The sequence below is a fragment of the Urocitellus parryii genome, chromosome 2, assembly GCF_045843805.1.
Source record: "Urocitellus parryii isolate mUroPar1 chromosome 2, mUroPar1.hap1, whole genome shotgun sequence".
Taxonomy (NCBI): Eukaryota; Metazoa; Chordata; class Mammalia; order Rodentia; family Sciuridae; genus Urocitellus; species Urocitellus parryii.
The window spans coordinates 104,825,002-104,848,451 of NC_135532.1; the positions used below are offsets into that span (position 1 = coordinate 104,825,002).

The 23,450-nt window shown below is 41.7% G+C and overlaps 1 protein-coding gene across 1 annotated transcript in view; it reads left to right on the plus strand.

The window, feature by feature from the left end:
• Positions 1-23,450, plus strand: part of Zbtb38 (zinc finger and BTB domain containing 38) — a 74,007-nt gene that overhangs the window by 5,134 nt on the left and 45,423 nt on the right. Inside the window, exon 3 of the mRNA XM_026385077.2 lies at positions 13,782-13,847. The gene's annotated coding sequence lies outside the window, so the exon portion shown is untranslated. The remainder of the gene's footprint in view (positions 1-13,781; positions 13,848-23,450) is intronic.

The following is a 23,450-nucleotide window of genomic DNA, read 5'->3' on the forward strand; positions in this document are numbered from 1 at the left end:
TCTCTCTCTCTCTCTCTCTCTCTCTCTCTCTCCCTCCCTCCCTCCCTCCCTCCCTCCCTCCCTCTCCCCCACTCTTTAAAAAAAAAAAAAGAATCATTGTTTTATCCCAGTGGCTTGGGAGGCTGAGACAGGAGGATCATGAGTTTAAAGCTAGCCTCAGCAAAAGCAAGGTGCTAAGCCACTCAGTGAGACCCTGTCTCTAAATAAATACAAAATAGGCCTGGGGATGTGGCTCAGTGGTGGAAGCCCCTGCATTCAATCCCCAATGCCCCGCCCCCCCACCCCCAAAAATCATTGTTTTTGGGGAAAAAAAAATTGTCTTTCTTAATTTTCTTTCATCTGGATCCTTAGCACCACTCCTAATCAGCCAAAGCACATGGGGTAGGCTCCAGTGCCCACTTGGGGAAGCTTGACTCTAGGCCAGATGCCTGACTGAGAGGCCGCTAATCTCATTCAGTGAGATGTTTGACCTGGGATTTGCTGAAATCTTCCAGGGTGGATGGATGAGTCACCTTTCTACCAAGAGGTGATTCCTAGAAACCTTTGGGGGCTCCTGGTATGTTGGGAAAAGGAAATTTAGAAACCACTCATGAAAGCATCGACCTTGAGTAGGGCCTCCTCTCTTTGTCTGAGAGCCTCTGATCATGAGTTCAGCCCACATAGGGTGATGGAGGAACTTCCCTCCATGTTCCAGATCCGACAGGCATCATCCTAAAACTCAACAAGGAGGTGGCAAGTAGTGAAAGGACTTTCATTGACCTAAGTTCCTTGGCATCAACTATACCAAAGTACCTTGCCTAAGGAGGAATTTAAGACTGAGCCCATGCATGGGACCTATTAAGAGACCCCTATTCCTTCTTTCTCATTCTATATAAGACAAATTCTTTTTCTTTTGTTTGAAAAAATTATCTGTTTACTAGAGTCATAACTATATAAAACCTGGAAAATTATACAAAATATCAAAAAGAAAATAAACTAACACCAAGCCACAATTCAATGTAAATATTTTGATGAAGAAATCCTTTTTAATTTTTCCTGTATATATTCTTTTAAAAATTATTGAGATGAGCCGGGTGCAGTGATACATGTCTATGATCTCAGTTACTCAGGAGATTGAGGCAAGAGGATTGCAAATTTAGGGCCAGCCTGAGCAATTTAGCTGTCTCAAAATTAGAAGGTTCAATCTCCAGTAGCCGGGGCGGGTTTTGCTCCACTTTCTACTTAACATGTGGCAAACATTTTTCAAAGTCACTAAATGCTCTTTGAAAACATGATTTTTAATGTCTATGTTTCCATCGTATGGATACATCTTAACTTTCCATGGACATTTTGATTACCGCCAGTGTTGCACTGTTATACATACATAAACATTCTTAAGATAAATCCTGTGGACATCTTAGGAACTAAGTCCTTAGAAATTGGAACACATGGTTCAATGACCTGCTTTAGAGCTCCTGATGAGCACTGGTGTATAGACTCCAGAAAGATCTCAGTGTCTATTTCCAAACCTTGGTGCCCTTTATTTCTCAAAGTAAAATTCAGGCTCCCAGGCCATAGTGGCATCAGAGGCATCCCAAAAATATGCATTTTAATTCATCCTCACAATTCTTACGCACATTAAAGACTGACAACCAGTAGCATGCCATATTCAACTAGTTCAATGTACATTCAATTTGACAAACATTTATTATATAAAATAAGTAAAGCAGGGCTGGGGTTGTAGCTTAGTAGTGGAGCACTTGCCCAGCATGCGTGAAGCACTGGGTTCGATTCTCAGCACCACATATCAATAAATAAAGATCAAAATGGTACAAACTTTGGGCTGGGGTTGTGACTCAGTGGTAGAGCACTTGCCTAGCATGTGCGAGGCACTGGGTACAAATAAATGAATAAAATAAAGTTCCATCAACATCTAAAAAAAAGTATTTAAAAAAATTGAAATCTTTTAAAAAAATGGTAAGACTTTAAAAATTTTTTAAAAATCAAAAAATAAGATAAGTAAAGCAACCCCAAACTAGTATATTGTCCTAGCCTCTTTTGTGCTCCTATAACAAAGTACCTGAGGCTGAGAATTTCATAAAGAAAAAAGATTTATTTAGCTCACAGCACTGGGGGTTTGAGAGAATATCTGCTCAGCTCTGGCGAGGGCCTCATGATAAAAGGCAGAATCACATGCAAGTGTAGGAAGTGGCACACACAGAAGAGGGACTTAGAGCTGTGCCAGGCTGTCTCATCACGATCCTCCTCACAGGAAGGAATCCCATTCCACATGGCCTATATTAACCCATTCTGAGGAATGTGCCCCATGACCTAATTTCCTTTCACTGGGCCAGGCCCCACCTCTTAAAGGTCCCACCACCCTCAACACACCACACTGAGAACCAAGCCTCTGGTATATAAAGTCCTAGAGGACAAACCATACCCACGCTATAGCACATTTCTCAATCAGAGTTTACCTTGAAGCCTTTTTTTTTTTTTTTTTTTGATTCTGCATTTTGGGATTTCCTTTGGTATGGTATAATAAAAAGCTTATTCTTTGCTAGGGAACCAGGAAACCTATTGTAAATATGAGATCACGGAGGTCAACATGGTTCATTTACTTCCTGGGTGGTCACCCAGACATTCAGTGACGGAGGTTGAACTAGACAAAGACACACAAACCACTGGGTAGTAGACAAAAGGAATCAACGAGAAGATTCACTCCTGAAGCCATCCCCTCATCCCCAGGAGGGACCCAGGTATCTATCCTAGTCACCTAAGGAGGCCAGACCACCAGCACCCTGCGCCCTGAGATGGTAGTACTAAACTAGATGCAAGAGGACCCAGGGCAGCCATGCAGAGGGTGTCCAGGAGGTCCAACCACAAGAGCAGAGCACAGGGGTGAGTCCAGAGTCAGAAACCAAGAGAGCAGAACGGAGTTAGGCAAGTGCCAGACTAAAACACCTGGGCAGATCTCCAGGCAAGGCAGCCTTGAGATGAGAAGAAGGAAAGCCAGGGCTGGAGGGGAGCTGTAGCAGAATTTCGGACAGGAGGGCCTCCTCTCCAAAGCGGAAAGGTTCTGTGGCTGGCCCGCCTCGGACAACAGGGAGGGGACAGCAACTGACCTCAGGGCAGGGACTGAAAATGGAAATTTAGAAAACAATCGTCGAAACAACCAGAGGTCCTCCTCACCTTCTAAGAGGAAGTGTGACGCTCTCTCCTGCCTGTGGAACAAGCAGAAACCAGCAGGCCACATCCACCAGTCATGCTTGGTATCTGAGGGCCCCAGTGCCTCCTCTCCTTCCATGACCTCAACTGCTGGAAGGCCCCCATTGCATCATTTGACCTTCAGGTTCTGCCTTCACAGACAGCTCAGCTCCCCAGAGTCCCCAATTGGTGTCTGGGTTCTGTAACTCACCTGTCAGTTTCCTGCGTGGCTCGCTCTGCCATGACAGCCGGGGAAGCATTAGAGCCAGACTCCCCAGGCACGCCCCACCTGTGCCATCCTCCATGCTCAGGCACCAGGGAGTTGGCCTATGATCACCAAGTTTTACTGATTCTGCGTGTGCCGCCGTTAACTCGTGGCTGTCCCCACTCAGGATGGCTCCTCTCCTGATTCATCCCAAACTCATCCACCTGGGGAATCCAGGTTCACAATAAGTATAGATTCTGGCAATGTCAACAGTTTTCCTTAGATCAGAGGTACAACTGATAGAAGCCCGAGAATGACACGGGCAGTTCAAGTCCTTACGGTTTGCCTTGTGCAAAGCCCATGTCCATGTTGTCCTGAACAATGTCCTCTGCTGAGGCACCTCCTCATGATACTCAGATGAAGTTCTGATTACTCACAGGACTTGGATCCCCAGCCAGGAAAGTCTATGTTGTGACAATGTGCCATCAGATCTAACCCTTTGAGGGCAGAAATTGGAGCTCCATGAAATGCAGACAAGGTGTCTGGATCCTGTTTGAAAATATTGGGTGGTCACAAAGCAGGAAGTTCAAAGGCAAAAACGTATTCAGTGGGTTCTGTGATCTGGCAAGTGCCACTGATGTTCCCACCTTTATTTGTTTATGTTGACTCCAAGTCCCACTTCCCCTCACACTAACTAACTAACTACTAACTAACTAATCTTGGGGGGGGGAGAGCATTTATATAATCTTAGGTCAAAGCTGCAGGAAGGCACTGGCTCAGACAAGCTCTACCCCTTCCCATAGGAGCGTGTTGGGCCAAGGGCCATTGCCTGCTGGGCCAAGGCCATTACCTCTGAGAGGCCAGCATCCCCTGAAGGCGATGTGCCACCTCAGTAGTCAGAAGCAACTGGGCAAAACTGAAAGCTCCTACCATATCCAAAGAGACCATTCCTGTTTCCCATCATCTAGATGTCAGCACAAAATGCTGTGTAGACAGCTACCAGGAACAGTGGGAGATATCTGAGGCCAACTCCCCAGGATCTGCAGACCCCAAACTTTATAAGCCAGTCTTGACTGTGGATCATCAAAAAAAGAGAATGGCTCAAATTAAAAGTACTGATGTCAAATACTGACAAGTGTTAGGCAGGATGGATCTCTCATAACCTGTTGATGGTAATGGAAATGCACAGCCACTCTTTGAGACGGTTTGATGGTTTGTTATAAAGCTAAACATATACTTAACCTATTATCCAGCAGTTCCCCTCTTCTGTAGTTATACAAGAGAAGCGGAAGTGGACATTCATGCAGTAACCTGTACATGAACGTGCATAGCAGCTTTGTTTTTAATAGCTACAAACTGGTGACAAGGCAAATATCCTTCCACAGTGTGTGGATAACCACCTGTGGTACATCCAGAACTTGGAACACCATTCATCCAAAAAAAGTGCTCACTGTTCACCTGCAAATTGAATGAATTCCAACAGCATTATGCTGGGAGGAAGGAGGCCAATCTCAAAGGGTTACATACAGGAAAATTCCAAATAACAAATTACAGCGATAGGAACAGATAGGGATCAGGGCTCAGGGCTGGGGCAAGCATGCAACTAGGGGGTGGCACAGGAATTTGTGATGATGGCGTAGTTCTATGACCTGACTACATGACCGATGTAGACACACAATAACACTTCACAGAACCACAGAGACACTTACAGAGAGCACGTTAAATCTGGGAAATCAGGCAAGATCTCTGCCTGACCTAAGAGTGTACCAGTATCCGTCGCTTGGTTTAGACAATGTTGAGGGGAACAATAAAGCATATACTTATTGTACTTATTTTTTTTTTTTTGGTGTGACTTCTTGTGGATCTATTTTTAAAAGAGAGTTTCAAAAGCAACTTTAAAAATTTTTTTTAAAATAAGTCTTAAGAAAAAGAGGAGGGAGTTCCCCACCTCTGGGGATGGGACTCCTATTGTTTACTTTGCCGCCTCCTAATTTGTGGTTGGGCCTCCACAGGGTTCTGGTGGCTTGGGCCTGACCCTCTGCCTTTCAGAGCTAGTCCACCTCTGATGGAATCAAAGCTCCAGGATTCCAGCACGGAGTGTGAACACGCCCCCTTTCCCCTCCCAGAGACTGTAACTTCAAAGCTGGGTAAAGATCTAGAGATCTAAGAAAGGGTCTCCCAGTGAAAATCGAGGACAAATCATCCTTCAAGCCCCTGCGCAGTAATTTCATTTCTGGAATGGCTCTTTGTCTGTTCTGCCCTTCACACAGATTATTCTCTTCACCTTCGTCAAACGGCCCCTCCTCTAATGGAGGGAGATTAACCCTTCTCTGCCCCTTTCATTCGCATTCAGTTGAGGGCTTTCTTGTAACAGCACCTCTCTCCAGGCTGGGTGCCCGATGCCACAAGCTGTATACTACCCAATGAGGTGGCTGCCTCCCCTCCAAAATATTGACGCCTCTGTCCAACACCTTTTTGCCAGACTTGGCCCTGGAAAGAAGGTTTTGAAATTAAATTTATCGTGAGCTGCCTGTGTTGGCAGTTCAGCATTACACAAGGCCACGGGCATTTGGGTTAAGGGGAACTCTTGGTGCTCACTACCTTCAGAGCCCTTTCTTAATGAGATTTGAGCTTTATTTACTCCTCTGCTCTGCAGAAGGGCCTCCAGCATCACCTAAGACCAACACTGAGCATATGGGCTGAGGCCTATGTGGCATCCTGTCCGGACGTGACAATCCACTAACGTACAAGCCACTGTTCCTCCATTACTGGCCTTATTTATTCGGGGGACTCATTTCAAGAGACCATGGTGAGAAGGACAGAGGTGTAAATTTCTTGGCAGGAGGTAAGTTGGCCATCAGGACAACATGCTAGAAAGGTGACAATTTGAATGGTTGACTTTCGTAGGTGTTGGTGAATCTCCTCGTTTTGCACCTTTTGGTTTCAAAACCAGACTGAACAATGTAAAACGAAACTTGCAACTTATTTTTAGCTGTTTATGCTAACTCATGAGATTTTTCTTTGCAAACCAAATAGAATAAATGTAACTTCAGCTGGCTAAACTTAGTCTTATTGACTTAAAATAGTAGTCAAGCCTAGTTCTCCAATTCTTCTTAAGTGATACTTGGTTCCAGGTAATTTTTTACCAATATTTACTATTTTGGTTAAAACTACTTTGAGTTGTGCTTTTTAAAAAATCAAGTATTCCATAACATTTTCTTCTAAGAGGGATTGAGAAACATCTTATAAACCCTCTCTACAGGCATCTATTCATTAACTATCTAATCAATAACTACTTATTAAATATCTAAGTGACAGGAATTTTTTTTAATTGAGCCAGTGTATGTAAGAGCAGAATACTAAAAATTAAGGAATATAGCTTCTATCCTGGCTGCTAGGGTCTTCAGGTATGACATTGTCTTTGAACTCAATTTTCTTCTTCCTCAAAAAAAAAAAAAGGTATAGCTGGGTACCTGTAATACTAACTACTCAGGAGGGTGAGGCGGGAGGATTGAATGTTTGAGGCCAGCCTGGGCAACTTAGTGAGACCCTGTCTCAAAATAAAAAATAAAAAATAAAATGGGTGGCTAGGTGTGGTGGTGCACACCTGTAATCTCAGTGGCTTAGGAGACTGAGGCAGGAGGATTGCAAGTTCAAAGCCAGCCTCAGTAACTTAGCGAGGCCCTAAGCAACTTAGCAAGACCCTTACTCAAAAAAAAGGGGGGGTGCTGGGGATGAGGCTAAATGGTAGAGCACCCCTGGGTTCAATCCCCAGTACTGGAAAAAAAATTAAAAGGGCATAGATGGTGTTGTCCCCATCCTGTAATTCTAGGAAACACACTCTGCCACCAAGGGCCCGAGGAAATGTTGAGGCACATTTTAGAGGCCCTGGTGGTATTGGAAGGCCACTCTCATTTCCGGCTCTCCATTCCCTGTTCCAGGAAGGACAGGTTTGCACACGGCACTGTGCTCTGCCTGCCAGTCAGTGTGGCTGCCCTTGGTAAACAAGCCGCGAAGTCCTTGAAAGACTTCTATGGGGGTTTTCAGCCCCAGGGCCATTCCCTAACTCACCCAGCAAGTTCTCAGGTTTTAGGAAGTGGCTTCAAAACCCAAAGCCGGAAGATGCCACTGGTGGGGGGAGGCAAGAGCTTCCCCCAGTGAGGCCTGCCATTGCTCAAGGCTTCAGTGCCATGGCACACACGAAGCTGTCCCAGGGGAAAGCAGAGACAGGAGTAAAGGGGGATAATTCAATACAACAAAAACATATTGTGCTTTTATCTTGAGTCCAGAGGGAGTGAAGGGCTCACTGAGGTTTGTTAAGCAGCTCTAGCTGAGAAGATGAGCGTGCTTGTGGCTCTTGTGAGCTGCGAAGTCATTTATCTCAGAGAGGAGAAAACAAGTAAGTTTGTTCCTTACTTGTTTACGTTGAGTCTGGGAATATTTGTTGCCCAAGGTGAAGGAGGACACAAGGAGAGGATTCTGCTCTCACAAGAGGTGGATTTATGGATCTGTACAAATGCTTCCTTGAACCCCTTCATTTATATCCCTACCTTCCTTTTTCAATGCAATTATCAGCCTCTCTGGAAAGAAAAATCTCAACTTTCTGCTGAATGTGTGTTTTGCTAATTCAGGATCTAGACAACCCTGTTTTTAAGTTGTTCTTCATTCTGTGAGTGGCCAGAGGTCAAAGCAGCTGGTGAGCACGTGGGTAGGCGCGTAGGGAAGCTCTTGATCTCTGAGGGCACTCAAGGTCATATTTAGTGCCATGTTTCAAATGCACTGAGAAATGAAAGCAGGAACTCTTTCATTTCTATCTCAAACTGAGGTAGTGGTGTCCATACTGGTGAGGACACCTGCTGCAGGCAGCCCCACAGGAGGATCTGAATTAGGTTAGGGTAGCTGTCCACCACAGCCTCCCTTGAAGCTCTGTCATTTATCATTTTTTCTCTATGGAAAACCACATAGTTCACATTTCCTTCTTCTTCCAGCTTTTTCCTGGAGAGTGAACCTCAGTTGGTCCCCTAGGCTTGCTGCCCAAACCTTGACACCCTTTCCCACATCTTTCACAGATGCTAATGGACGGAGGTGAGAAAGCCAATGTTGAAGAATGGGAGGTAGCTTCCTGGAGTCTGACATGTCCTAGAGTTTGACATGTCTACACCTCACAAGCACTGAGCAAGAGAATCCTCTCATATTCCCAGGCAGGGTGGAGCTGGTTGATTAGAAAACCCCCTTTGAGAGCCATCTGGCTGCCATATAAAATTACTGCCAATGAAGTGACACAGTCATCTGGTCACAAACACCAGGAGGCCGGAGACTTGGAGTCCAGCACTTGGCCTATCCAACCTGAGAAGGCAGGATGGGCTGGATGTTTTCGAATCACAAACGTACAGAGCTGGAAGGGACCTTAGACAGGGAAAAAATGAACAGATTTTAACATATAGAATCATTTGTTAAAATGATACATGGAAAAACTAAATTTGGCAGAGAAAAATCTGTTATCCCAAAGTTAGGCTTTTTAAAAGTCCATTTGGGGGTGGATCAGGAGTAGAATGCTTGTCTTATATGTGCAAGGGCCTGGGTTTGATCCCCAGCACAGAAAAATATCAATTAATTAATTAGAAAATTAAAAGTCCATTTTTAAAACATATTGGGGAAGTACCTCCTTAGGTTATTCATACAAGAGAAAAATACTGTTTGTGAATCAAAGCAGGTCAGTCTTGATTGTTGCATTGATTTTTCTTTAATTGTAATTTAGATTAGAATAGTCAAACAACTCAATTTTAAACATTTACAACTACTGAATATATTAGGTGTGAAAGGAAACCAGCCACAATTCTGAACACAGTGAATGGCTGAACTCACTCATGAAGGGTGTGATCTTGTCCAAATCACCAGATCTTTCTCTCAGCCTTAGTTTCCTCATCTTCGATATGGAAATACTGGACTTTACTAGCTGAAATCTTGGCTTGTCTGGAAATACAAACTTCTTCCACCTACTTTACCACATAAAACATTTCCAAATTATGACAATCTTCCTCCCAAATCATTAAATCTGATCTTCTACCCTTAACTTCTCCAAACTTGTTGATTCCTCCTTTTTTCTGCTGTCTCTTCTGCCTGCTAAGTCTGGCCTATCTTAAATTCTTCATTCAAAGAATTTAAATCAAAGTGTTTTATCTGGCAAATATTTAATTTTTAAATTTCTGGTTGGTGGCATCCTGGGTACTCAAAATTCCCAGAGCCTAGAAAGTAGACACAGGTTCATCTAAACTAGAGAACTTGTTAATTCCCAGAAGCTAGGGGCCCCTCCACCAGGGATCTGCAAATAAAAAAAAATTACTGATGTTAGGAGTGGAGTGTGGACATAGGAGGAAGTTTTATCCTCTATGATTGGTAGAAAGACAAACTTTAGAATCCATTAGACTTAGATTCGAATCCCAGTTCTGCTATTTACTATGTGACTAGTAATCTTTATAAAAATTAATTAATACCCACTTTGCAGGATTGTTGCATTAGAATTAAATAAAATAATTATAATATGAATAAAATAATTAAATAAGCTAAAATATTGAATAGGAAGTAGATTCCTCATAATTGATAGCTAGTACAGACTTTCAGCTCTGATCAACAGAAAGCAGAAGTTTCTGCCCAGATCTCTAGGCAAGACAGAGATGTTCAAAGTAGGATTGGACTTTCCCAAAAATTTCAGCTAAAATATCACCCAAAGGTATTTTCAGTCATTGATACATTAAATCATCAAATGGTTTCCAGGGATGAATACAGCAATAGACAGATGTAATAACCAACCTCATAAAAAAATAATCTAAGCCTTTTCATTTGAAGAATTTAAATCAAAGTGTTTTATCTGGAGAATATTTAATTTTAAAATTTCAGTTAGAATAGCCTAACCTGATAACAGATGCACCCACAAGTTGACCATCTATACTAGGTGTAAAAAGAAACCAGCTGTAAATTTTAATGTAGCGAATGGCGTAAAGAAATGTGCAAACCGATCCAAATGTTTATCAACCAAGGATTCCTCTGGGACTCAGTGCCCTGACTTTATGTTTTCTTTTAAAAACGTAGAGAGTCAAGCTTTGTTCATACTTGAATTATGTACTTTGCATAAGCCATGTAATTTAACTTTAACCCATAGAACAGAAAATAAAATTAGCTCAGCGAGCAGAACAAGGAGACGGAGAGCAAGTAAGAACGTTAATCAAAGTGAAAGACTCAACCCTCGCTGCTGGCTAGCTCTGTCCTCCAGCTTGCTCTTGCCAGATTATTTTGGATACCTCGTGCTTGACTCGTCAGAGTGGCAGAAGCAGGCTCAAATGTTCACTGGGGAAAAGGGATTTGTCTTTTAAGTTAATGTCTGTGCTTACGCCCCGAGGAGGTTAATGAGGTGCACGCAATTTTTAAAAATCATAAGCGAATGCATATCTTTGCCACTTGTAATCATGACAAAGCTGAAGTAATTTAGGTGTGAGCATTTTTTTTTTTTAAGTACAAAACAGGATTTACTAGTCGAGAATATCTGCCTAAGCAAGCTCGTCCCTCTGAATATTTTCAGCCATAGTACATGTTTGTTTAACCCTAGCAGGTTTGGCAAACATACCAGATGTGCTGGTTGAGCGTTTTGGAACATCACAAAATAAACCAATGTATGGCTTTTCAGCTCGATTTGACCAAGGAGAGATAGGGAACCCCACGGGAGGTTTGGAAATGGCTTGCCCTGGCGTCTACTTTATAAGTGCCAGTAGAAGACCAGACCACCCTTCCCTATAAAAGGACATAACATCATACACCCATCTCCAGGGAGCTTGATATGGATTACTGTCATTGTCACTGTCATTTATTATCCCAGACAGAGGAAGCAGCGACTTAGTTCAATGTGGTCAGATTCCATAATTGTGAATATTTAGCCTACATAATAATAATAATCTGTGAATGTTTAACATGAAGGTCTAGCTTTCAAATGTCCTTAATGGAGACTCTCTCAATGGATATTGAGTGGCAAATACCTAGATGTTTGCCAACCTCCTCCAAACCCACTCAAAGGACCCTGCTTTATAGATGGCCTTCTATGAAACCCGTGGCTTGTAACTCAGTGTGATAGTCTCTCTGAATTCTTGGCCCCCATGGTAAAGGAGGAATGGCCTGAGGACACTCCATTCTAATTTTCTGTCGCTGTCACTGTTAGCCAGAGCTCATAGAGCTATGATGTGGGGGTGGGGAAGATGGCTCCACCATTGGTGTTAGATCAGGAGCTACTGTGTTCATTAGAGCCACATTTATTTCTGGAGTAGTTGTGAGAGAGATGTGCTCCAAGGAGAAGAGGACTTGCTGTAGCTCAGGTATGACCTACCATGGGAACAACCCAACTCAGAGACTAAAGCATAAGGGCTAGAGGTGGGCAGGGTACTTTCCACTCATTCAGCTAAAAATCACTTCTGTTCTGGGGAAGGAGATAGGAAGTGAGCTAGAAACAAAAGATCCAGTTGTGAAACCTAGTACCTATGTTGAGATGTCCAAATGCCCTCTCTCCTTTAAGAAATTCTGGGGAACTTGAATGTTTGGTTCACCTGATTATTTTCAGCCATTTCTTACAGAAGAGAGAGACGCTGGAAAATGAGCAACCTCAGAAAATACCAATTCATTTTTTTGCACGTATTAAAATTAATTAACATTAGTATATGCAGTGATGCAATAGGCAATTAATGACTTTGGGGGAGATAAGAAGACAAAAAATGTAAATATTCCATATTCAAAATCCATTTCATAGCATTTTATAAAAAATGTTGGCTTATATCCAGGTTCTAAGGGTGGGGGTGGGTATGGCTTCTTTGTAACTAAAGAAACAGAGTGGAAAAGAACATGTTCTGTTTCCTTAAAATAAATGACTGCTTGTTTTATATAGCATGGTAAATGAAATGCTTTTTCTGTTTTGTTTTGTTTTTTACCTGCCGGCACAATCTGGAGAAAATTTTTCTAGCAAGCTACGCTGTTTTCCTCTTTGGGGACATGGTGACACTGGTTTTGTAGCAAAATAGTATTTGCTTATTAGGCATTTCTTAAAAATCCTGAATAAGCAGCTCTTTCAATAGTTTTTGTTCCACATGTTAAACATTTCATTGCAATTTGAGCTTCAATTTTGTATGTGAGTGTGTGTGTGTGTGTGTGTGTGTATGTGTTGATAGGAAGCAATGAAAGGGGATGTGCATAAGAATTCTCGAAGGTTTTTTTTTTTTATTTAAAAAATTAATTCTTCACAATTCTGTATTGGTGTCTCTGCAGAAAGTGATGCCAATTTATTACACACAGCCAAACTAGGTCCCATCAATCTTGAGCAGTGGGGGTAGGGAGGTGTATTGAAGAAGACATGAAATTTGGTGTTTGAGTAGATGAGATTTAATTTTCGGGAAACATTTCACTCATAAAACGGATAGCAACCCAGCGTCGGCCCTGACCTGATGTCAATGTCATCGTAGAAGTGTAGCTAAAATAAGCTTCAATGTAAAACAAAGAACATTGCCTCTCAGCACAACACGATTTCTTCTCCTACAGTATGTACCGTCTAAAGCCTTTCGGTATTCCTATAAATGGCTTGTTACTTTTAAATTTAGCTTTCGAAGGGGGAGGGAGGAGAAAATCATTTTGCATTTTCTATGTTCTGAACACGTACAGTATGCAGCTGTAAGTCTTAGTATTATTTAGGTCAATATCCTAAAGATAGCTTTTATTGTTCACCATGGTCAGCTATACATCCCAAGGAACTCAGCATCAATTTATTTTTCTGTACTGATTTTTTTTTTCTGCTGCTCATTTTAAGAAAATTCATTCCCATCTCAATACAATTCGGTCTGAAGCGGTATCTGCCGTTCTGTACTGCAGATACATTCAGCAGGATACATTTACGCTGCTTGTGGTTAAAGGTTATAGAACGGATACAGACAGCTGATCATGCATTCTTCTGCAAGCCTGCCGGCACCGTTTAGGATTTTGAAAAATAATCTAGAAATGCTATACCCTTTATCAGAATCATCCTGTGTTTTGCAATAGCTTAACAGTTTTGGTTTTTGTTGTTAGCAATTCTATGAAATTAACAGCCTATAAAATGCATCCCGGACCAGATACATACTGTATTGAAAGCTTTCTTCAAGAAGAGGATATGACTGTATTCGTTCCAGCTTATTTTCTTCCTTAGCAAAAGGACTGGTTCTCAGAGGCAGAAGGACACATGCAGTGTGCAGCAGCTCTGCTTAAGTGTGTGAAATGCCTTCTACTGTCTGGTTGCAGAATTTGGAGTTTGCTAAACAGTGTTTAGTGATTGGGCTCATCTTGCATCAGCAGTTGATGACATTTTTCTTTGTTCCCTCCTACTCAGTTGAACCAAGACTCTGAGGCTGATATGCAATGTCACTTACAACATTAATCAGATACTGCATTTAAGGTGAGCTGTCCCTTGCCTCCTCCTTCCCCGGTGCTCGTGTGCTGCATGCATTGCGTATCTTGCTCCTGCGAGCCTAAGATGGCAGGCAGGATTAGCCGGGCTTGTGCTGTGTGCATGCTGTGTACAGAATTCATTACACGTTGCCTAGTATTTCAGATGTGAGTATGTAAATGCTCTGTGTGCCATATCATCTGGTAGCGAAGACTTTTTTTTTTTCCTCTACAGCCTTAGGTATTTCGACATCACCTTTCATTTCCGATTCATTTGGATGTTTTCATTACATTCAAAATACGATTTTACCTTCCTTTTTAAACAAAGCTAAAGAAACCCCACAAAACCCTAAAACCAAAAACAACAACAACAAAACTCTGCTACCAGATGGTGTCTCCCCTTTCTTCTTGCATTTCTGTCTTTTAAATAATGTATGTTGTATTGTTAATTAATGTGAGTATCAAATTAAACACTTGAAACTTACATGTTTATTATGCAGGTAGGAGGCAAGGTGGAAGCTATTTTTAACTCTTATGCACTCCGTCCTGTGCAAGCAACTTGGGTTCTCAAATTTGTATTTTCAGTGCTGGTATCAGTGGTTTGATTTTCAGCAAATGTGACAGTGGCCTTTGCAGTGGTCAGCTCCGAGCTTTGAACTCTCAGAGGAGCAAGGGGGAAAAAAAAATTCAACACATCACCTCCTTGGTTGCAGCCTCAGAGAAACCCTGGATGAGAAACTTCTCTTTTCAGTCCTGTTTTCCTGTTGATAAATTCAGTTCCCGTGATCACAGCACATTCAAGCTGTTCTGCGTATGATTTTTTGGTGTGTGTGGCAGTTGCATCTAAAACTTGTGAGCAAGAAGACGGAGAAATCAGTTGGTCTCCATCGCCTTCTATAAAAATGGCTGAGTGTTTTGTCATGCTAGGACTGCATTAAGTGACACATACAGGTAGGTTGAAATTTGCATGTTTTATAGATTTTTCTGAGCCATGCAGCAAGATCATTAGATGCATTAAAATATGACTTTTAAAATAAAAAAATAAGATAGCTGTAGTCTTTTGGGGGAAGGGTATTAAACTGGATAGCCTGTCTATTCAGATACTATATAAATGTAGAGCTTATCAAATGATTCTGCTACAAAAGTGAGATGATTCTTTTTTTAAAAAAAAATCAGCTATATGATAGGTGTGGCGCCTCTAGACAACAAAAGAATTTTTTGAAAAGTCTGATGATTCAGCTTCATTTTTGCTTGAAACTAAAAGTAAAAGGGTTTTTAGAGATAATTTCAAAGAGCGCAAATAAGCTTAATAAGAAACATTAAAAATATTAAAATTTTAAGAAGCGGTCTTAAAACGTGTTATATGAAAGATGAAAATAAAAACTTATATGCTTCCAAAACCAATTTGGGATAGTATATAAGGTCACATACACTATTTAGATATGTACATATCATTTAGGGGGATGAGGGGTTACAGTCTTTAATGGGGGAAATATTAAATATAGATGGCCCTCTTAGAAGAAATAGAGCTTCACTAAGTGAAATGGAGCCCCTACAATGGCTCATTACAGACCATGGAGTTGTGGCTCTGTAAGAACCAAATTTTGTCATTTAAAAAATAATAATTTCATGAGCTCTTTTCTTTCAGCTTAACTTCTCAAATATATTTTAGTTTCAAATTAACACTGGGCCGGAACCTGTTTCCTTGGTAACCAAAGCGTATTTAAAAATGCAATAACAGATATGCAAAAGAATGTGTTTTTAAAGGAAACAAATATTTAATGATCATTGTGCAGTTGTTTCCTCTCATATAGAACCTGATCTGATTTTAGACGTTTTAAAAATGCGGTCTTCAAGCCTTACAGATTAAACCATATTTCTAAATATATAGAGAAGGCTTGCACAGTGACAAGCTTTCTTCTTCCTCCTTTGTGCTCAGTACTTTCAAAATTAAGGTTTCCTTTGTACTGTGCTCCAGAGTGCAGGTCAAGGTTGGTGCACAGAGGTGTAGTTTCATTATCACGAGTTCACCAGCGCCTCTGAAACAAAAGATATTTCAGAAATTCTGAGAATCAGAAAATGCTCGTGCTCCTGTTTTTCCCCATCCCTCCACTGGTGACCCCTGAGCTCTGAATAGTGAAGGACTCAAAGCCAAACCTACCCCCGCAATGGCAAGTGCACGTTGAGCTTCTATAAAGCATCTTAGTAGGTATGTTAGGAGGAAGACTAGCAGCCTGAACCTCCTGGAGGTTTGCTCCCAGTGAAGAACGTGGAGACTCGGGGGCATCTGTGTAAATAGGTGCTTTATTCTAGCAGTTTGCCTACGTTATCTGTACAATCAAGCCTCTTGTGGGCTCCAGAGTGGTGGTAGTTGTTGTTGTTGTGTTGTTTTGAGGCCAACTAAAGTAGTTTGCTTGGAATCTGTCTCTGGCTCAATTACATTAGAACATGATTCATCTCAGAGTGATTTTGTGCTCTAGGCTTCCCACGAAATATCCTTCCTGCAACACCTTTTTTTTTTTTTTTTTTAAAGCTGTTTGGAAGCCATTTTCCTTCTTGCCTGTGACTTAAAATGACTAAGTACATTTCGAATATAGCATCCATCAGATCGTGAACTGAAGGGAAATGTCAGAAACCTGATTCAGTATTGCCATTTATTTTAGTACCAGTAGCATTAACAGTTGCAGCAGGATCCGGCTAATTGTCATTTGCTCTTGAGCAAATAGCGAGCCAGGCATTTGTAATTAAAACACCATTGCTATTCAGGAAGATTACAACTACAAAGTCTTCTATTTTGATAGGCCAGTACAAATTAATCATTTTGAACCCATTTGAATCTTAATTACAAGATTAGATGGATGCGATGTAATTGTTTTTACCATAAAATGAATGCCTGAGAGATTCAACATTTATAGATGTCGATCCTTTTGTTTTTAACTCAGGGATGGTTGCATCATCTTGTAGATTTTCATACCTAATGATTTCTTTTTTAATGGCATTATTCATTTTGGTTGCTCTTGGTCGTGCCTAAAAGAATTTTAAATACAATTTGAGGAGCCAGAAAGCCAAATAAAGCCTGTTGGGAAGTGTATTGTACCATTCTAATAAATAGACTATTCTAATAAATAGACCAGTGAATAGAAGAGTAATTATTATTTATTACTTTGTTGTGTTTCGCCTAATACTCTGCCTTCATATTTCACAGAAATATTTACAAGGCACAAAGCTTTTCTAAACTTACCCATTTACAATTATTATTGGATTTCCTAGATTAGCAGAAAATGATTCTTGCTGACTGAAGATGGCACTTACCCCTTTAAACCTGGATGTTTGAAAGACTATGCTAACCCCATTCACACTTCTTGGCTAAGGTGTTTATACTGGGCAGGCCAGAGCAGGTGGGACAGGAAGAATGTGCAAACAACGGCTTTGTTGTCACCAAAATGAAATGGGCAAACGTGTGGTTTTCTGCCTGGATGCTTTGTAGTGTAAAATTCTCAACTCTCCCCCCTCACCCCATTTGGAGAATAGGAAACGTTTCTTTCCAAGCTTTGATTCAGTGGGAGTACAGGATTTCAGCTCTTGCTACTACAGTGAGGTTGAGCTATTTCAGCCACTTTTACCGATCCCCCGTATACAGGCTGGTAGTCAGACCGTGACTTAGTATCTTTATTGCTTTGATACGTGAGAAAGATCTAGGAAAAGATCCAGCATCTTTCTCTTTGGTACTAAATCATGCTAACCTCTGGGTTTCCGGTAATGTGTGGCTCATTCCAGCTGCTTCCTTCAAAGAGAAGTGCTATTCTAAACAGCCTTCTTGGTAATTAAACAATTAACACATTTACTGAGCACCTACTATATATCAGACATATTCCACAAGCCAGAGAGAGATAGCAATGGGCAAGACAGACCAGAGCCTGCTTCTCATGGGCCTGTCTGTACTATGGCAGGATAGGAGGTGGGAGAAGTAGGCAAAAATAAATACGCCAATAAATAATTAAAGAAGAAAAGTGCAAAAACGAAAAATAAAATAAGAAATTAAAAAAATGAACACAATCCATTCCAGGGAGGATGGCCACTGGAGAATGGCGGGTCAGAGAAAGTCTCCCTGGGGCGGGAGCACTTGAGCAGAGAGCTGCCTGGTGCAAGGAGCCCACCAGGTGGAGGTTTGATGGGGCCTCACCAGCAGAGGAGGACTGAAGCTCAAAGCCTCAGACTCTTCTTTCTTTGTGTACCTGCGGCTCTCTCAAAGCCAGGTCTGACCACTGCACGACTGAGCCTTACTTAGGTAAGCTCTCCCTCAGTGGGAGAGTGGCCCAGGCGCTGGTTTTTGACAAACTCCTAGAGGTTGGTGCCAGTGAGGTCATTGCCTCTGACCCAGTCACTACCCTGAAAATGCCTACGAAGGTGAAGGTACCATGAAACTCAGGACCTTGCAGGCCTGGGTAGTGATGAAATCCTGGCACAGATTCTATGCCAACCCAAGAAAGGCCTCTCTGGAACAAGAAAAATTCTGGGAAACTTCTTGCTTTGTTTTACATAAGAGCTCCAGAATTTAAACTCACAACAAAGCATGAAGATAGCCATTGAATTTTCTTAAAAGGCAAAATGGCAGAAGGGTCTGTCCCATCTTACCGAGAAGCTCTCTCTATCCTAGAGTGCCCCCCACCAGAGAGATTTATTTCAGGTTTCACCAAAATTCTCCAGCTCGGCAGACATCTTGGCCTGTGGGTGTTTTGTTTTGTTTTAAGACCTTATTCCTTAGCGTGATTTTTCTCTATTCCACACAGCAAACAATGCTAAGAACATTCCTTTTTTCTTTTTTTTTTTTTAATACTTTTTAGTTGTCAATGGATCTTTTTAAAAAAAAAACATTTGAAATCCACAGTTTTAATCGTGAAGGTCTCTAAAGACTCATGTGTTAAAAGCTTGGTCCCAGCTTGTGATGTCATTGGGAGGTGGTGAAGCCTTTAGAAAGTGAGACCTTTTATTTATTTATGTGCAGTGCCAGGGATTGAACCCAGGGCCTCCCACATGCCAGGCAAGCACTCCACCACTGAGCCACGACTCCAGCCCCTGGTAAGAACATTCTTAAGAACCAATACTCTTTCATGCCTTTTAAGCTGGTCAGCTAACAAAGGTCAGAGAACACTGGATGGGTTTGTTCTACCAGTTACAAACCATAAGGTGTCTTCAGAGCCTTCTGGATATTCCAGAAGCACTTCTGGAATTGGTTTATAATTTAGCAGACTTTGCTTAGCATGGTGGAGATGGCCTGCCTGTCTCCTTGTACTTCATTTGGTTTTGAAAATCATCCCACTACAGGCAGATAAGCTTCTTCTAGTCCTTTGTAGTAGAACCTTGCTGCTTATCAACAGGGGAGAGGACTTCAACCATTTGGTTCATTTCTTGGGGTATTTGTTGAACATCTACTATGTGACAGACACTACTATAATCTAAGTAGAATGGAATATTGACATGTTGCCTATGGGAGTCCATCCAGGTTCCCACACAAGGCTAGGGCATGATGTGGACAGTCACAATTGTGTGTCTTCCCTGTTGCAGAAAGAAATGAATAGGATGCAGTTTTCTTGGTGGTCTTTGTTACTATTCCCTGAAGCCTAGTCTTCAATTGGGGGCAGATCAGCCCATGACAAGGACAGTTCTTCTCTTGGACCTGTGTTTTGTTCTCACCACTTCTCAAGATGCCTTGGCTCCTAATAAGCCACCGTATGTCTGGCTGCCCTTCTCCAAGCTGGTCTGCCTGCATTGCCAGGTGACCTCAATAACGGCTGCCACTTTTGCATTCATGAGCAGATGTTAAGTTGAGAAGCCCCTGAATGCAGAAATTTGAATTTGTGATGCAGGCAAGATGCTTTTGCTTTTTACCTTCCCCAGCTGACAAGCAGGGTGGGGGTGGGGTTCTCCCAGCTGACTGTCCTGCAGAAGGAAGTAGGCTTTCTGGGGAGCAGGTAACTCAGGGACCCATTGCCAAATCCCTTGTCGTTTTTTAGGTGATCCCAGGGTACCACTGCCATGGCCCAAACAGCTCCTTGAACGAAAAATGACTCTTTCGATCTTGCAACTATTTTGCATCTTTTCCTTTAACGGCTTCCTTGCTCCTGCAGCTATTTCTGCTCAGAGTTCGAGACCAGATCTTGAGTGCAGACTCAGTACATTTGGTCATTGGAGGGAGTTTGTTTTCTGGTCCTGTTTTGTTTTTCAAACACCACTATAAATATTCATTCTGTGTTTGAGAGAAAGGTGATGGAGGCATTCATAATAAAACCACCTTTTTCTTTACCCTGTGGCTGCCAAATAGATATTTTGAAATTTCTTTCCCTTTTGCATACTAAAGTCTCCTTCCCGGTCTGAGGCCTTGCTCTAATTAAGGCCTCACAGTGCTGCCCATCTTCCCCAGTGCTGAGCATGACGCACAGCGCCTGCCCCGAGGGCCTTACAAGCCAGTGAGACGAGAAAACAAAAGCCACCAGCTGAGAATGTGGTTAAATCCCAGAAGGGCAGTGCCCTTGTAATCCCCCCCAAAAACACTTTTTTTTTTCCTTGTGTCTTGAGCTAAGGAAGGAAAAAGGAGGACGTTTAGTAGAGAAAGATTCTCTAACGTGCACATGGTGTTGGGGAAACCACGTGGAAGAGAATGGGGTGCTCCTCTGGGAAGCAAAATGGGGAACCGGCATAGGCTGGAGAGGGCAGCAAGGGGGCAGGTGGGGGCACAGGAGCTAAGAAAGAAGGAACAAAGGGATAGCAAAAAGGAGTGGCTGCTTTGCCGCACCCTGAAGCTGGTGATGCGGGTGAAAGCAGAGGACAGGAAAAGAAGGTTTGGAAGAGCCCCGAGTGCAGGCTGCCAGGCTGTGTAGAGACTGTAGAGACCGGGTACTGTGATGTTCTGTCTGGTTTCGTCATAATGTTGACCTTGTTGCTTAAGTGTCCCACACTGCCTGTGTGCAGGGCTTGCCGATTGATGCCCCTAAAGGTGATTTATCCTGGAGTCTAAGTTTCCAGGCCTATGCCAGGGTTCCTGTTCTGCCTGCTGAGAATACCAGTGCCCCCACCCCTTGTTGCTCTGCTAGATCTGAATTGAACTTGAATTGAGCAGCCCTTTTAGGCACGCTTTTGGTCTTCTACAAAGCACAGATCGAAGATCTACCCAAACCCACCTGCCATAAGCTACAAATTTGAGGAATTCTTTTTCTCAAAGTTACGTTGCCCACGGCAGGCACAGTGAGGTGCTTTGGGAGCCCCCAAAGCTGCCTTCTTGCTTGCTCGCTCAGCAGGAGCCTATGCAAATCCTGGTCCTGGTGTCCATGGGGACTCTGGTCTCCAGGGAGGTCAGGCCTGGTGGCACAGTAGCACTTAGTGTTGCCATTGTCCCTGTACTCCTTGCCCAGCTCTTTGGGGAATTCAAACCACGAATTTCAGTTAGACCCCTTTTGTTCTCTCACTGAGGAGACTGTGGCCAGAGAAGTTCTTGCCCGAGGTCCTCTGGAGAGTTAAGGGCTTCACTCCCAGTTCTGTGCTCTTTCCGCTAAACCAAGCTGCTCTTGGGTCACAGGGGAAGCCCAGTCCCTTACCAGGGACTGTCAGACTTGCTCCGTTAAGGGTCAGATAGTGAATATTTTAGGCCTTGCAGTGTCAAGAGGAACAATTTCAACAAATTGAGTTTAAAGATTGGATTGACTTTTACTAGCAATTCGTGAACCGGGCAGCACCCCATCTATAAAAACGAGAAAGGCACACTGTGAGGCCTGGCAGAAAAATCGGGGTCTATAAGTAGCTTGAGCAGGAACAAGGAAACAGCATAAAACAAAAAGCGGATTGGTTCACGCAGGGTTACTTCAGGTTATTTTCCTTATAAGGATTAAAGCAGAGGGGACTTCCTTATCATGCCGCTAAAACTGGCCTGTTTGGGGATTTGTCTTCTGATTTCTCAGAAGGTCAGATAAACAGCTTAATTCCAATTAAGTGATGTGAAGCTTTAGCATGAGTGACTCCATTAGAGTTTTGGTCTGTTGGGGTCCAGAGTAGTAGTTCATTCTAAATCAATGGACTCCCATAAATTTTATTTAAGGTGTTACGGCAAAACTGAGGATATTGAATGTGTATTTATATAAGAGAAAGTAAATGTCCACAAAGTTTGTATTGATGAGTTTCAAAATATAATAATATATAATATTCATAAAATAATAGGACTGTGGCTGTGTCTCTATAATAATTCACTTGTGGAAGTTAAAATTTGAATTTTATAAAATACAAATTTTATGTAATATAATATCAATTTTATGTAATATAATAGTCTTCCTTTGATTTTTTTTTCCTAATTATTTAACAATGTAAAAACCATTCGTAGCTTGTGGACCATACAAAAATAAGTGGCAGGCTGGATTTGACCTGAGGGCTGTAGTTTGCAGACCCATTTTTTAAAAATATTTTAATATTTATTTTTCAATTTTTGGTGGACACAACATCTTTATTTTTATTTTATGTGGTGCTGAGGATCGAACCCAGCGCCCCGTGCATGCCAGGCAAGCGTGTTACTGCTTGAGCCACATCCCCAGCCCCTTGCAGAACCATTTTTAAAATCAAAATTTGCTGCTCTGGGAATCCATTGGCCAGATACAGCCTGCATATGTGTTTTGTTTGACTTGTAAAAATATTTTAATTTAATTAGTTTCCAGGGTTTTTTGTTTTCTAAATTTTTAGTTTTATCCTTTTTTTCTTATTTTAAAAAAAATTTTCCATATATACCTGTTTTCCTTTTCCTTATTATAAAAATAACATCAACCTACTGTCAAGTTCACATTTTGGCAGTCTTTTGTCTGGGCAACGTGACTTTTTTGTTTGTTGAGACAATGTTTTGTAGACAAATTCCTATCCTCCTAATATCATAGTGTCAGTCCTTTCATATCATTTTAAAGTCTTTCATGAATATAATCTTTCAAAACTTCACTATGAAAATCTTAAACATACACAGAAGCAGAAAAACTAGTTTAATGAACCTCCCCCCCCCCCAACAAATCCCAGACCTCATCTCATTCTATCTCTAAACAATTCAGTAAAAGATACAGGTTCTGAGAGAAAACTTCTTTTCTTAGGAAAGATACTTTGGGGGTAAAAGGGAATGATGTCTGCAGCTTTCAAAGGGAAAAAAGGAAAGAAAAGATATAGGTTGAAGGTACACAGGAGATTTTTGCACTATTCTTGCAATTCTTCTTTGAGTTTAAAATATTTCTAAATTATTTTTTTTAAATGTAGACTACTAAAAATACATTTAAAAATATGGATTACTCAAAAAGAAGAACAACAGGGATAAAGTTGTAGCTCAGTGGTAGAGCACTTGCCTAGCATGTATGAAGCACTGGGTTTGATCCTCAGCACCACATACAAATAAATAAAATAAAAGTCCATCAATAACTAGAAAAAATATTTTTTAAAAAAGAAAAATAACACTATCATATCATACCAACAAGAAACAATAATTCCTTAATAACATTACTTGTCATAGTCAGCATTTGAACTTGTCTAATTAGGTCATTTAAAAAAAAAAAAAAAGGCCAGGCATGATTGTGCACACCTGTAATCTCAGTAGCTCAGG